We start from the raw sequence: 11,483 nt of genomic DNA, 5'->3' as shown, positions 1-11,483 counted from the left end.
TTTGTACATTTTTTTCTGAATACTCCTCCCATTTAGTTATTTACTTGTTGGCTCGCCTTTCCTGTTTGCAGCTGCGTAGTTTGTAGTCTAATGCGTTTGTGATCGTAATTTCAAGAGTTGCACACTTTCTCAGTTGCTGCTCTAAGCATTGGACGCACATTATACTGATACACGGACCTAATACAATTATAGTATAAATTTAATATAAGCATAAAAATATACAAGTTAAACATATTTCATCATTCAGCAATATTCATGGTAGATATAACAATATCACTTATCTAATCATTATCATGTCTTTTTTAATTTTGAAAATAAAGTTAACAAACAACACTTAGGTTACAAAGGTATTCGAAAATATTGTTTTGACTCCTCTAAATCGTGTAAGATTAAAGTCAATAATCTTAGTTATTAGTGGAAAAATTAATGGTTAATATTTCAACACACACAATATTAACTATTATTTTCTTATCAATGCTTAACATTACTCACTTTACTAATAAAGTAAAATTTTCACTTTAGAGGAATTGAATCACAGAAATGTTGAAGATCTTCTATTGAGCAAAGAATATTAAACTTTTATTTTTTAAGCAGTCTAACGAAATTATTTTGTTTTTTCAAACATATATTATATTAGCATCGCGTGGATTAACTATATTTATAAAAGTTTAGACATGAACCCACTTAATTAAATATGAGGATTTTCTGTGTAGACTTTATCTACACAATAAAGTAGTTTAAAATACATAGGAACAAAGTGTAACTCAATAAAATTTAGTTTTAATCACACTTATAATTCTTTAATGTGAATTATGTACTTTTCAACGCTATCATCCAAATAAATATATATACTCACAACCTAAGAGAATGACACAAGTGATTTAAGGATTCAAAACAAAATTTCATCTGCTTTTTGGGTGTGGGTCGCATCTCCCTAACGCCACTTCCTTTTAGGTGGGCAATCCTTCCGAAGGAGATTCCCTAGTGCTTATTGGTTAATTGAATAGCTACAAGTGAATTTTTTAGGGTTGACAATCTCAACATGTCATTGACGCTTTGCTTGGTAATATTGGAGTGTCTCCTCGTTCTACCATGGGTGTAGGTTGCATCCCCCTGACACCATTTTCCCCACTTGGTGGTTCGAGAGAGGTCTCCTGCTTCATAGGGACTAGTTGAATGGTTACAAGTAAATCAAATTGCTTGTAGTTCTAACTTGTACAATAATTTTTTTGGTGAGTCTCTGTTCGCTTCAACATGCCATTGCTTACACTGAGTAGACAAAAAAAGAAAGAAAAAAAACTCTAATTTATTTATCTATTCAATTTGGTGTTCTGGTGTTCCCTGTTTCTCGTCTTAGGTTGTTGGCTTGCATGAGATCTTTGTTTAGGTGCGGCACAGTGCACCTTCACGCATGCACCATCACCATGTCCACTTCAATCCTCACTCCTCTTCCTCTCAAGCCCATCTCTGTCAACACCCTCAATAAAGGAACACTCAAACCCGCTTTTCAATCCTTGACCCTCCTTTCTACTCACCCACTCGCAACCCCCTCACGTCTCGAACACGCGCATTCTCTCCTCCTCGACCTCTGCGTCGCCGCCAAAGCCCTCCCACAAGGCCAACAGTTGCATGCCCTTTTGCTAAAATCTCACCTTTCGGCGTTTCTGGCCACCAAGCTCGTGCTCATGTACGGAAAGTGTGGCTCTTTGCGCGATGCAGTGAAGGTGTTCGATGAAATGAGTGAAAGAACTATTTTCAGCTGGAATGCCCTGATGGGTGCGTTTGTGTCAAGTGGCAAATACCTCGAAGCTATTGAGCTGTATAAAGATATGAGAGTTCTTGGGGTGGCGATAGATGCTTGTACTTTTCCCTCTGTGCTTAAAGCGTGTGGTGCTCTTGGTGAAAGCCGCTTGGGGGCTGAAATCCATGGTGTGGCGGTTAAGTGTGGATATGGTGAGTTTGTGTTTGTGTGCAATGCACTTATTGCTATGTATGGGAAGTGTGGTGATCTTGGTGGGGCTAGGGTGTTGTTTGATGGGATTATGATGGAGAAAGAGGACACTGTGTCTTGGAATTCTATTATTTCGGCACATGTAGCGGAAGGGAATTGTTTGGAGGCATTGTCGCTTTTTAGAAGGATGCAGGAGGTTGGTGTTGCTAGTAATACGTATACTTTTGTTGCAGCTCTTCAGGGTGTTGAGGATCCCTCGTTTGTTAAACTGGGTATGGGGATACATGGTGCAGTATTGAAATCTAACCATTTTGCTGATGTCTATGTTGCCAATGCTTTGATTGCTATGTATGCAAAATGTGGTCGAATGGAGGACGCTGGAAGAGTTTTTGAAAGTATGCTTTGCAGGGATTATGTGTCGTGGAATACATTGCTTTCTGGTTTGGTTCAAAATGAGCTGTATAGTGATGCTCTAAATTACTTCCGGGATATGCAGAATTCTGGTCAAAAGCCTGACCAGGTGTCAGTGTTAAACTTGATTGCGGCATCTGGCCGATCGGGAAATTTATTGAAAGGGAAGGAAGTTCATGCCTATGCAATAAGAAATGGATTGGATTCTAATATGCAGATTGGGAACACGTTGGTAGATATGTATGCCAAGTGTTGTTGTGTGAAATATATGGGCCATGCTTTTGAATGTATGCATGAAAAAGACTTGATTTCTTGGACTACTATCATTGCTGGCTATGCTCAGAATGAATTCCATCTGGAAGCAATAAATTTGTTCCGGAAGGTTCAGGTGAAAGGGATGGATGTTGATCCCATGATGATTGGAAGCGTTTTGCGGGCTTGCAGTGGGTTAAAATCTAGAAACTTCATCAGAGAAATCCATGGTTATGTTTTTAAAAGAGATTTAGCTGATATAATGCTACAAAATGCCATTGTCAATGTATATGGAGAGGTTGGGCACATAGATTACGCAAGGCGTGCATTTGAATCAATTAGATCGAAAGATATTGTGTCTTGGACAAGTATGATTACCTGTTGTGTTCATAATGGACTTCCAGTTGAAGCTCTTGAACTTTTCTACTCTTTAAAACAAACTAATATTCAACCTGATTCTATAGCGATCATTAGTGCACTCTCTGCCACTGCTAATTTATCTTCATTGAAGAAAGGGAAGGAGATTCATGGATTTCTGATTAGGAAGGGTTTCTTCTTGGAGGGACCAATTGCTAGCTCTCTGGTGGACATGTATGCTTGCTGTGGAACTGTGGAGAACTCAAGAAAGATGTTTCATTCTGTAAAACAGAGAGATCTAATTTTATGGACTTCTATGATTAATGCTAACGGAATGCATGGATGTGGAAATAAGGCCATTGCGTTATTCAAGAAAATGACTGATCAAAATGTTATTCCTGATCACATTACCTTTTTGGCTTTATTATATGCATGCAGCCATTCAGGGTTGATGGTTGAAGGTAAGAGGTTTTTTGAAATTATGAAATATGGATATCAATTGGAACCCTGGCCAGAGCACTATGCCTGTATGGTCGATCTCCTCAGCCGTTCTAATTCCCTGGAAGAGGCTTACCATTTTGTGAGAAACATGCCTATCAAACCTTCTTCTGAAATCTGGTGTGCTCTTCTTGGGGCATGCCACATTCATTCTAATAAAGAATTGGGAGAGCTTGCAGCAAAGGAGCTCTTACAATCGGATACAGAGAATTCAGGAAAGTATGCACTGATATCAAACATCTTTGCAGCAGATGGAAGATGGAATGATGTTGAAGAAGTGAGGTTGAGAATGAAGGGAAATGGGTTGAAGAAAAACCCAGGATGCAGTTGGATTGAGGTTGACAACAAGATTCACACCTTCATGGCAAGGGACAAGTCTCATCCACAGACTGATGACATTTATCTAAAATTAGCTCAATTTACAAAACTTTTGGAAAAAAAAGGGGGCTATATAGCTCAAACTAAGTTTGTATTCCACAATGTTAGCGAAGAAGAGAAAACACAGATGTTATATGGACATAGTGAAAGGTTGGCACTTGGTTATGGTCTGCTTGTTACACCAAAAGGTACTTGTATTCGAATCACAAAGAACCTTCGTATTTGTGACGATTGTCATACATTCTTTAAGATAGCATCAGAAGTCTCCCAACGGCCCCTTGTTGTAAGGGATGCCAATAGGTTCCATCATTTTGAAAGAGGACTCTGTTCATGTGGAGATTTCTGGTGAATACCTTGATTATGTGAAAATAGATTATAGCACACTTCTCTGGTTCCTTCCTGTTACTGGCAGTCACTGAAATTTCTCCTTCAAAGTTTTACCGTCTCTTTATGATGTCTCAATCAACAGAACTTGGGATTAGTCGGCAGTTAATAATCGACTTTTAAGGTTTGAGATGGCTTGAAATCTCATGCAAGATGGTTAATCTTCTGCCTGTTTTACAGGCTAGTCTGCAAGAATCATCAGAGATGTTAAATAATAACACTTTATTTCTAAGAAATTGGCTGTTCATGCTTCTAATAACTAATAAGCCATAGGAGCGCAGAAAAAATGTACAAAGATGTAAATCTATCTCTACGAATTTCTAATTAAGTTTTGTTTGCACTGAAGTACTTCTGTCTTCATTATGTTAAATTGTACATATGTATTATGTATGTGTGGTGGTATTTCTTAATAATAAATGCATGTACGAGTGATGATCAATCTACTTAAATTCAGTTGGAAGTACAAGAGGAAAAAGTTCAAATTAACTGTCAAGATCCAGGATTGGGCTGTAAACAAAAGTTTCCCTAAGTTGCAATTATAAAAAGCCAAACTGGGTTATAGTAAAGTGACTCTGCAGATCAAAACATTCTTGCGTAGGTCTCCAGAAATATAAAGTATATCCGTGCTCCAATTTCAATCAATTTGTTTTTAGAATGCCTTTTGTTTTTACTCCTGAAAAACTTGTTGATACCGCATTTTCTTTATCAGTTATGCTTTTAAAAATAAAATATTTTTATTGTAATTTAAAATTTAAGTTAAAAATATATTTTCTTTTTCATTTATGCTTTTAAGGATAAAATATGTTTTTAAATTCGGTTTGCATGAAAAACTAAAAGCATCCCACTATGTCTTTCAATTCCTATCTTTTATAGGAAGCTATTTTTTCCTGTGTCAAATTATTTTACTCAACGTTATAGCTTTTTGCACCTTAAAGAAGATTTTATGGTTCAGTTTTATTATTTTGTTAACGTTACTAATCGCCGCAAGTTGTGGTTTACTTGCTCCACGTTGTCTTTGGTTGTCTATAAATATTTAGCTTCTTGCTCACAATATACACGAAACAGAGCACAAAAAGTATTAAAACTCATCCAGTTTTTTTCCTCTTCTTAAAAAGAAGAAAATAGTTTCTTTCTTATAATTCTACTATTTAAAATATGTTTTGGTGGATATTCTTTGATTCAGAAATTCTTTATTGCACACGATCGGATCAGACATATTGACGTATCATGAGAGAAAAACACACATAATAACTTCTACCTAAATTTTTGTAAACTTATCTTTGAATTATTTTTATACTTTAAATTAATTAATTGTAAAAGCTTTTTATGATTTTATATTTCCATGGGATATTATAGCACTGCTATGCTGTTGTTTTTGGTTTCCTAATTTTTTATCTAACCATCTTAAAGAGAAATAAGAGTTTTTTTTATATAAACAAAAATATTATATAAAGAGAGAAAGATAACAAATCATATAAGATTAATATATTTTATATGAGAGTGAGATATCTCATGATTAGGTATGAATCGTATAACTAAATATAAAAGATTAAGATTTAATATTATATAATTAGTTAAAAAGTTAAATTTTCTAAAAAGTAATGTGATTATTTAAAAAAGTGAACCTTATTACAGTTTTTGCAAGAACAAAAAATAAACCTGTCATCACCGACCCTCTGAGGGGTTACAAGATTTATGTTCATATAATGAGAACACAAGTGAGGAATGGGTTGAGAAAAGGAGAAAAGTGGCAAGCATGGAACACGGCACTCACTTGATCATAAAGCCATGGTGGTCGTGGCGGTGAAACATTCAGAGATTGGCAAATGGAACTCTCAGAAGAATGGAAGCCATTCTTCCCAACTGGCGCATCCACCGTATCTCCTATTCTTCAATCCCATTCCCGTAATTCTCTCCCTCTCGGTCCCCTCGTCTTCAACCCTAACCCTAACCCCAACCCTAATTCCCTCTCCCTTCTCTTCTCTTCCCCCTCCCTCTTGCCCTCTCTCCATCTCCCTCCCCATCTCTTACCCTCCCGCTTCCTCCTCACTTCCCACCCTCATTCCATTCCCCCCTCCACCGCTTCCTCTGTCGCCTCCCTCTTCTCTTCCCCCAATCAAAACGACGCCGCTTCCCTCCTCCTCTGCAACCGCCTCCACCTCCTGCATTACCCTAACAGTCCAAACGCCATCGTTTTCTTCCCCACCGGCGCCAACGACGACAAACTCGGCTTCTTCATTCTCCGCGTCAAGGATTCGCGCCTCGACATTCAGCTCGAAGCCAACGGCGACGTTTTTTGTGTTTACACCGGCTCCGCGCATCGTATCTTGAACATTTCGGTGAATCCCGTCGCCGAATTCGATCGCTTAGATGATTCTAATGTTATCGGGTATTTGTTGGCTTCCACTCTCTATTCCGTTCATTGGTTTGCAGTGAAGCACAATTCCATTTTGGATCGACCTAGCGTGTTTTATTTGGGTGGTAAAACGTTTAAGACTTGCCCTGTGGCTCATGCTTGTTGGAGTCCTCATGTAATGGAAGAGAGTCTCGTTTTGTTGGAAAATGGACAGTTATTCTTGTTTGATTTGGAGTCTCATGACACCACAGGTACTGCTTTCAAGGGAACTAGGTTGAAAGTACCTTGGAATGGTTTGGGTTTTTCGGGAAACAACATGGTGTGGTTGAGTTGTGAGTTTAGTTGGCACCCCAGGGTTTTCGTCGTTGCGCATTCCAACGCTGTTTTCTTGGTTGATTTGAGGCTGAAGGAGTGTAGTGTGAGTTGCTTGATGAAGATTGAAATGCTGCGGATGTATGCTCCGGGTGCAAATGAGCGATTTCTTGCACTGTCAAGGGCTGGTCCTGACGACCTTTACTTCGCTGTGGCTTCTACCAGTTTGTTGCTTCTCTGTGATGTGAGGAAGCCTTTGGTGCCGGTGTTACAGTGGATGCATGGTATTGAAGGACCTTGTTTTGTGTCTGTATTGAGCTTGTCTGATTTGAGGTCCCACTCGAGGGATGATGCTTTTAAGTTGGCTTCTGAATCTGGGTTTTGTATTATGTTGGGATCATTTTGGAATTGTGAGTTCAATATCTTCTGCTATGGGTCTATATTGCCGTTTCGTAAAGGATCCATTACTTCGAAGGTTAACCCAAACGTCTGTGCTTGGGAGCTTCCATTTGAAATCAATTTATCTGGTCATGAGTGTCATTGTGGGAGTTGTCTCTTAAGGAAAGAATTCTCAAAGGATGCTCTTCCTGAGTGGGTTGATTGGCAGCTAAAGAAAGAGATAGTTTTGGGATTTGGGGTTTTAAGCAATGACCTTGCTGCGTTACTGTGTGAACCAGATGAAAATGGGGGTTTTACACTTATAAGGCTAATGTCATCAGGAAGGTTTGAATTGCAGAGATATCATGCCTGTTGGACGAAGGCTAGAAACATGAAAGATTGCCATGATCAAGTGTTTTGTTTGGACAGACACTTACTGTACCCTGAGAGTGATGAGAAATACAAATTTCCGAAATATTTTCACTACTTAAAATTGAATTACCTTTATGCATATGCAAGGGGTGATCTTTCCCGATTTCTGGTTAAAAAACTAGAGAAGAACTGTATGAATGCTCAGGACCAGGAGCCCTTTTGTGATGAAGTGCATGAGTTATTGTGTGAGAAATTAAATGCTTGTGGGTTTAGCCAATCAAAATCATGTCCAGCAGTTACTTCTGTTTTTAATGATGTCAAGCTACCAGCAAGCTTACATGAGGTTGCTTTGAGAAGATTGTGGGCTGACTTACCTATGGAACTATTACAGTTGGCATTTTTGAGTTATGTTGAATGTCATAAAGTTGTTGGAGACCTGCACCAAAATAAGGTAGCTTTGGAATTCTTAGCTGTTCCAGACCTTCCTCAATTGCCTCCATTCTTTTTAAGGAAATCATCACCCCACAGCAATGATGACATTGTGGGTCCAGTTATTCCTTTTCCTGTTCTACTTGTGCTTAATGAATTTCGCAATGGGTACTCAAATTTGGAAGGAGATGAATTTTCAGTAGAAGCAGAGCTTGGCCTCAAATACAAAGAAGTCATGCAGGTGGCTGGTGAGATCGCTGATTCAGCTTATGGCCCTGCACACCTTGATGATCATGTAGTCTCCCTTGCCGAGGATGGAGAGGAAACCTGGGTTGGTTCTTCGAAACCAAAATCTTTTTTGTTATACCATCCAGTTGCATTCAACTCATCTGCCACCGACCTTGCACAGGAAAAGTTTGTTTATAGCAATACAATTTATGATACATTCATTTCTCATGTTCCAGAGAAGAAGTCCAATGAGAAGACTGAGTCTGTTGGACAAGAGATATTTGATGATCTTTGCCCTGTTGAGTTGAGGTTTGATGCTTCTGTGAAGAAGCTTGAACCTCAAGGTTTAAAGGCATGCAATCTATTGAAGAGACAGATGTCTAAATGGCAAAATAGTTTTGATTCGTATAAGGAATTCTGTATTCAATCTAGATTTGAAAAAAGTAGTTAACTGCTGATCTCTCCTTTATTGAAGAAATTAGTTATGGAATCTGGTTTTGGGAAGCTCCCTATTTTTGAAGTTGAAGCTACAATTGATATTGCCTTGGACTGCATGGCATCTTTATTGAAGAAAGTTGAGGCTAATCAAGCTTCATTCTGCTCAGCTAGTTGGGTGACTATGATATTCCCTTTTCTGGTGTCTGATGTACATCATTAAGTGTTCCTCAGGATCTTGTCATGTCTTATAATTGAAGATACCTCACAGGTTTGTTGACGTTCTCTCAGCATTTTTCTGATTTTTAATTTTTGACTGAGTTTTCACATTAATTGGTTCATAATATGTGTTATTAATCAGAAAATGATAATTCATTAATGGCCTGAATTTCTTGGGATACGTCCTACCTACAAATGCTGTTGTTTCAGTTAAAATCATAATGATGATTATCTAATTGTAACTTTTTCCAGGCTCATCCTGAAGAATTAGGCATGTTGGTTGAAGTTTTGAAAAGTGGAATGGTTACCAGTGCTTCAGGATCCCAATATCGACTTTCCCTTGATGCAAAATGTGATTATGGGAATATTGGTGGATCCTGGGAGTTAATAATTCTGCTCAGAAGGTTTTATGTGAAGCCACCAGTTTTTCTCTTTTGCTTACAACACTTCATGGGTTCCAAAGTGATGGTGGGGACTTGGACCAATCTTCATTCAATGTTTACATTAAGGTGTTTACGTACCTGATGCATGTTGTAACTGCTGGAGTATCTGACAATGCTATTAATACAATGAAGTTGCATGCAATATATCTGACATAGAAAACTTTAAGTTGTGTCAGCAATTACGAATTGTTCCACTTTTAATCCTATATATGGCTGGTTTTTCTTCACATTTGCTAGAGATAATCTTGAAAAATTCTCTAGTATGCCGTGACTGTTGTAAATTGTGTTTCTGAGCAAGAGCTACTTTAACTTTTATGTGCTTCCAAGTGCCCCTTTGTTGCTAATCTTTTCCATCCTTTACCAGGGGAGACATGAAAGCAGTCAAAATTCTCTTCCATTGGTTCACAGTTTTAGGTAAACTGTTCAATTCAAACAGACTAACTCTGCCTATTTCTAGAAACACTCCACCCATGAATTGCTTCTGAATTAAATCTTGTTATGCAGCAACACCTGCTATCTGTCATGGAGAGACACTGAACATAAGATCTGTGAAACCAAATACAGTTTTACAGCCAGGAATCTTTAAGAACTTCAATGTCCTAAACCAACTAAGATGTAAGTTTAATTTTTCATATTGTGTCTGAATTCTGAAATGTATCCAGTGAATTTGAGAAAGTCTCCCTACAACAGTCACATCACAATCCTTTCAGGGAGTACTTGAGGCACTAAGGCTTAGTTGTGCTGGATATCCAACAAAAAAAAAAAAAAATTTTAGAGTTTCTTGATCGCTTTGGAGTGCTAGTTCCCGATGTCCTTGATTGGTATTAGATTATTTGTTTTCTAAGCTAACGTTTAAAATGCTTGGTGGGTATAAGATTATTTGTTAGAGCAAAATGAAAAGGATGTATTCCGACTTTGGCATGATGGGAGAGATCAAATCTTATACCCGAGAGAGTGTTTGGACTTTTCTATGTTGTTTATAAAAAGGATGCCAAAACAAAGGGTCTGTCTTTTTTTTTTCCTTTTCGAAAAGAGTCTTGATTTGTACTTGTATTGGATAATTTTAAGTTTATAACAATTACTAAGAAATCACAATCTGATGTCACGATAAGCTATTTTGGAAAGGGAAATGGATCCCGCTCCATATCCTTTTTCCTCCATTTCTTTCATTTGTATAAGCTTTTAGAAATACAGATCAAATGGAGATGACGCACACTTTATGGAAGTAACATTTATTTTCTTAGAAGTTTAGTAATGGAAGAAATGGAGAGGATCGAAACACTTTGGAAAGTGTTTGAAGAATATCCAATTTTTTAATTAAATTTGACTAAATGTGATAAGAATTCAGTTCTTTCAAATATGTGAGAAGTAAATTATAAATGAAAGTTATTTGGTTAAAAAGAAATAGAGAAAAGATGAAGAGATAGAGAACTAGTGAAAATGAGAAATAATACGAGTTTCATTTTTAAATATTTTCACTCTAATCTTCTGTATCAAACAAAGCAAATAATTTCTCTCTCCTCCATTCAATTTATTATCTACCAAACAAAAAAGAAACTTGGGATGGAATGCGGATAGCAAAAAAAGTAGTACAAAAAAGAATAATAAACTTGTATTTATGCTCTCTTTTTTTTTTATCTAAGTATGCGGTGAGATCCAAGAAAGAAAAAACAAAATATGTGGAGAGCAATCTTGGGGGGAAGGTCCATTACTATCACGGACTAGGAAGACTACTGCACTCTCACTATTTTTGAATGAACTTTTTGAAATGTAATGGGAAGTACGAAAAATAATACTGAAAGTGCAAGAAACAACAATCCCATTCCAGTTTGTGATTTTTTAAAAGTAAATTACATTAAAAATTCTTAATATTTCACGAAATTATACAAACATTATGTATTTTTTAACCATCACAGTAACCTTTTTAATATGGAGCGTCAGTGTAATATGTAAGGAGATTTCAGTCTAATTTTTTCAAAGGGAGTATTGGTGTAACATATAAGGAAGTTTCGGTCTAATATTTAAGTGTTTGTATAACATAAGAGAATGTAAATGTAATTTTTTAAAATATAAAAAATTT

At 37.1% G+C, this 11,483-nt stretch overlaps 1 pseudogene across 1 annotated transcript; it reads left to right on the top strand.

Moving 5' to 3' along the window:
- Positions 1–875: 875 nt before the first annotated feature.
- On the top strand, positions 876–10,190 carry LOC100778992 (uncharacterized; annotated as a pseudogene). The gene is made up of 5 exons (XR_005889941.1): positions 876–4,192; positions 6,018–9,012; positions 9,213–9,469; positions 9,768–9,817; positions 9,908–10,190. The product of XR_005889941.1 is annotated as an uncharacterized protein (transcript).
- Positions 10,191–11,483: the final 1,293 nt, after the last annotated feature.

Source organism: Glycine max, chromosome 2 (genome assembly GCF_000004515.6).
Source record: "Glycine max cultivar Williams 82 chromosome 2, Glycine_max_v4.0, whole genome shotgun sequence".
In the NCBI taxonomy this organism is placed as follows: domain Eukaryota; kingdom Viridiplantae; phylum Streptophyta; class Magnoliopsida; order Fabales; family Fabaceae; genus Glycine; species Glycine max.
The sequence above is the reverse complement of the archived record's forward strand: the minus strand, read 5'-3'. Positions and strand labels throughout refer to the sequence as shown.